Genomic DNA, 5,000 nt, shown 5'->3' with positions numbered 1-5,000 from the left:
CCACCCCTCCCTTTCCAACACCAGTAGCCCGCCCCTCTGGCCTCCTTCCCTCCCCTCCCTCCCACACGCCTCCTCCTCCTTCCCTCTCCTCCCTCCCACACGCCCTCCTGCCCTCCCCTCCCTACCACACGCCTCCTCCTCCTTCCCTCTCCTTCCTCCTGCCCTCCCCTCCCTCCAACACGCCTCGCCCTCCTGCCCTCCCCTCCCTCCCACACGCCCTCCTGCCCCCCCCCTCCCTCCCACTCGACCCCTCCCAAGCCCTTCCCTCCCCTCCCCTGCCCTCCACACGCAGTCTGTCATTTCCCCGTCAGAATGTGTCGCGCTCGAGACGGCCGACGCTGGCGCCATCTGTCTCACGAAATGAGAATGATATGCTTTCGGGATTTCTCTCGGGCGAGTGGGCCGAGTTTAACCCTTTCTGATGTATTCATAATTCGTTTTTTTGTAGGTGTTTTTCAGTCTTATGCTTCACTTCGTGTTTTTATATATTTCCTGTAGTTCGCAGTATTTCACAAGTGTTATTATCATTATTATTATTATTATTATATTATTATTATTATTATTACTACAATTACTACTGTTATTATTATCATTATTATCATTATTATTATTATTATTACAATGATGATAATTATTATTATTATCATCATTATTTTTATAATTATTATTATCCTTATTATTTTTACATTTTACATTTTTATTTTTATTTCATATTTATTCTTGACTTTCCAGTGTTTCTACCAGCAGCTGTAACAGCGGGTCCATGGATGATGTTATAAAAAACTCGCCATAAACGTTGCCGAATCGAATAACAACTTTGATATTTGATTTTATTACTACCAATACGCTTGATTTTATATTCATATCACTGATAAATCTATGAACAGCGTATTAGTGTCAGACCAGAGTGGACTTAGCTTGCACATTCAGTAATAGAGAAAGCAATAACTTGGCTTTCGTGTCTACAAAATGAACTTAAAAAACAACAAAAAAAACGGAAATTCTCTTTTAAAAAGGGCAGCTGGATATTTAAAAAAGTGAAGTTATCGATTCCAATAGCACTAAAGTAATTGTGTGTGGTACAAAAAAAGACCGACGTTTTAGCGAGACTAGGTATGAACATCAACACCCAATTGTTCAAACTGAAATGGAACAAAACGCCAGTCGATGAATATTCATAAACGGGCGCCTGTCAGTCTAACCTACATTCACACTAACTTGGCGCTCTGGTCACGCCTCCCTCTTGGAAACTGGGATTAACTCGTAAAATCGCGTCGATGCCTTTCACACTACACGTTTTTTTCTAGGTTGCAATGAGACACCTTTTTGCTTTCCTCTTTTTTCATTTTTTTTTTTTTTTTTTTTGAATGGAAAACAAAAACGAAAACAAAAATGTTTAGTTGAGTACGCTCTTGCAAAACACGACTTTTAGGATAAGAACTACTTATTTAATGAAGTCGAGGTGAATGTACGAGTTTCAGAGCTGGAGACGTATAAAAAAAATCTATTAAAGTGAGTGTATACAAGTGTTAAATACGACAGTAAACTCAAAAAAGAAAAAAAGAAAAAAAAAAAGAAAAAAAAAAAAGAAAAATAAGAAAACACACACACAACACACACACACACACACACCTCTCTGTCTGTCTGTCTGTCTCTCTCTCTCTCTCTCTCTCTCTCTCTCTCTCTCTCTCTCTCTCTCTCAATAATACGTCAAGGGAACAGTCAAAACGAACCTCGAACACTTACAAAAACCCCGCAGTGTACACGGCGACCTCAAAATACAAGTTTAATGAAGGTACAAGGTCTTTTCTGAGGATCAGTGGCCAAGTATCTTCGTGATTAACAATACCGCGCTCGCTTTATTATTGACGCAAGTAGGCGCCGCCCGGCCGTCTGTGGGGGCACGGGTTGGGGGAATGCCGTGTTCCTTCTACGAATATTTTAGGGGTTAGTGTTATGATGGTAGTGGGGGTGGTGGAGGTGGTGGGGGCGGTGGGGTTGGTGGAGGTGGTGGAGATGGTAGGGGTGGTGGTGGTGATGATAGTGGTGATGATAATGGTGGCGGTACTAGTGGTGGTGGTGATGCAGAAGGAGGTAGAGGTTAATAACTTATCTAAATTATGTTAATCTTGTGGCAAACAATGCAATAACTATTGTCGGAAGATCTAGTAATAACAAAAGCAGCTAAATCAAGGGATAGTAATGAAAATTATAATATGGAAAAACAGTTCTATAAAATAATTACGGAAATATTAAAAGGTGATAATGAAAGTCAGGTAAGTGCAAACATAATAATGAAAGACACATAATTATTAGTCAAACTAATATACAAAGAACCAAATAAGAAATACACACACACACACACACATATATATATATATATATATATATATATATATATATATTATGTTAAATAAATATAAGGATTTAATGGAAATACAGTAGATATAATGATGACAGGGAAATACATAAACTGTGATAACTGCATGTAATCTAATGTAAAAGCAAGTAAATATAATTTAATCAAATTTTTCCAACCCTGGACGAAGAGATTCAAGTTCACTCATCTTCATCACTGCGTAACGAGTCCTTGGAGAGCTTAATTTTCTTTTCTCTGTGTTATTCAAGAGCCTACTGTTTACTTGGGGCTTGTGTGTGAGCGACGGCGGGGTGCTTTGGGGTAAATTTACAATCTAAGAAATCCCGACGTTTAGCAGAGTGTGAAAGTATAAAACAAGTTAATATTTTGGATATGGAAAATGGCGCGTCTTTTTTCACGGTACGCTTGCTGGTTTTAGAGTTTTATTCATTATCTTCCCTTTAATATGAATTATCTGTCTGGGCGGATAAGATTACGACATTTATCTTAAGGTATGGTAGTTAGGATGAAATGCTAAACAATCTTTTAGAAGGTAGGGTGAATATATCCTATCATTTCCTTCTTCCACAACGAAACGCCAGAATGTTTCGAGCATTTCGAGACAGTCTCACGAAACACGAATGAAATATTTCCAAAACATTCTCTTGGGAGGGCCTGGAAGTGCGACAAATTTCCTTTCCTTTGATATATTCATGAGATTTATATTCCGGAATGTCTCACGGAATATTTTGACCGGCTTGCAACACTGTGCTATGATCTTGCTGGATATTTTGCATAATTGCCTGTTGAACCTCCGGGTAGCGCAGTGTAATGGGAGGTGGTTTCTCGTGAAATACGCGCTCGTTCATACAAGTCCACAGGAGCTGTTCTTGTTAAGCTTGGATATCAGGCTGACAAACTGTATTCGAGGATGCGGTAAATTTCATCCAAGCTTTAATATAGCAACTGGAGATCGTGTTTATGTAAGTATAAAATTAAGTATAAAGTTATTATTCGAGGAAACACAGCTAACCTACCTCACAGAAATCTTTTATCGACTGATATTGAAAAGCAGGCAGTATCCACAAATATACTGATGTTGCCTGCACACTGAGGATGCCGTTTGCTTGTATGTAGGATGAAGGAATTGCCGATATCATTGCTTGAGGGATCATGCAAAGGTTCGGTTGCCTCCGGAGTATCAGAGGAAATTGAAATTGTATGTGATGGATTTTTAAAAGATTGAAAGATTATCCTTCGATGGAGAATTTTCGTGAATACTGAAAAGGAAATCCGGTTTCTCTTTGTATATTTTTCTCTCTGTCGGTTTTGTCATAGTATGACTCTCTCTGTCTCTTCTGTCTGTCTCTCCCCCTCTCTCTCTCTCTCTCTCTCTCTCTCTCTCTCTCTCTCTCTCTCTCTCTCTCTCTCTCTCTCTCTCTCTCTCTCTCTTTTCCTTTTTCTTTCCTCTCTCTCTCTCTCTTTCTCTCTTTCTTTTTTTATTCCCCCCTCTCTCCCCCTCTCTCTCTTTTCCTTTTTTCTTTCCTCTCTCTCTCTCTTTTTCTCTCTTCCTTTTTTATCCCCCCCTCTCTCCCTCTCTCTCTCTCTCTTTTCCTTTTTTCTTTCCCCTCTCTCTCTCTCTCTTTTTCTCTCTTCCTTTTTTATCCCCCCCCCTCTCTCTCTCTCTTTTCCTTTTTTCTTTTCTTTCTCTTTCTCTCTCTCTCTCTTCTCTTTTTCTTCCTCCCCCCTCTTTCTCTTTCTCTCTTCGTTTTTTCTCCTCTCTCTCTCTCTATCTCTTCCTTTTTTCTTACCTCTCTCTCTCTCTCTCAATTTCTGTCTGTCTGTCTGTCTGTCTGTCTGTCTGTCTGTCAGTCAGTCAGTAGTCTGTCTGTCTGTCTCTCTCTCCATCTCCCTCTCCTACTAGCTCTTAATCTTTCAGAAAGGATAAATCAAAATATCGAGCGTATTATAAAAGACAGCTCAATTTATCTCGACTGGACCATCTGCCGACATCGACGTAAAAAAAATAAAGAAAAATGAGAGAGAGAGAGAGAGAGAGAGAGAGAGAGAGAGAGAGAGAGAGAGAGAGAGAGAGAGAGAGAGAGAGAGAGAGACTTAAAGCGAGAGAGAGAAAGAGAACAAGAGCGAGAACGAGAGCAAAAGAAGAAACGCGATGATGTGGGAAAGCGAAAGAAAAAAAAAACTAAACAGGGAATAAAGAAAAAAACGAAAACTTTAACTGACAGATGTCTCTCCCGATTTCACCAAAGAAAATTCGAAAGATTGATTAAATCCTTTTGTCTTAAGTGAGTCGTCTACAGCTTTTCTCGACTCCGTCTTCTCTCCCAAAGTAATTTTCCAGCTTTTGTTGCGAGATTTACTTGGCCTTTTGCCTGTTTTCTTTTGGAATAAGATGCTTGACCTTCAAGAAAAATGATTATTTTTCATTATTTTCCTTTTATCATCACCCTCTTTTACTTTTTCTCTTTCTCCCTTTTCCGTTCTATTGTCATTTTCATAAAACTGGTAATAAAGAGGAAAGTCCCCGCCAGTTCATCGCTCAGTGTTGCCAAAGCGTGGGCCACGAGTTTCGACTCCTGTATCCGAAACAAATGCTCCGGACTGGTATTGGCAGCTGCTT

General features: G+C 39.8%; 1 protein-coding gene across 1 annotated transcript in view; it reads right to left on the bottom strand.

The window, feature by feature from the left end:
• The window catches only part of LOC125048235 (octopamine receptor beta-2R-like), a 378,640-nt gene that overhangs the window by 66,500 nt on the left and 307,140 nt on the right, over positions 1-5,000 (bottom strand). The gene's annotated exons all lie outside the window — the stretch shown is intronic.

Source organism: Penaeus chinensis, chromosome 43 (genome assembly GCF_019202785.1).
Source record: "Penaeus chinensis breed Huanghai No. 1 chromosome 43, ASM1920278v2, whole genome shotgun sequence".
NCBI classification, from domain to species: domain Eukaryota; kingdom Metazoa; phylum Arthropoda; class Malacostraca; order Decapoda; family Penaeidae; genus Penaeus; species Penaeus chinensis.
Note: the sequence above shows the minus strand (reverse complement) of the source record. Positions and strands in the feature narration are given on the sequence as shown.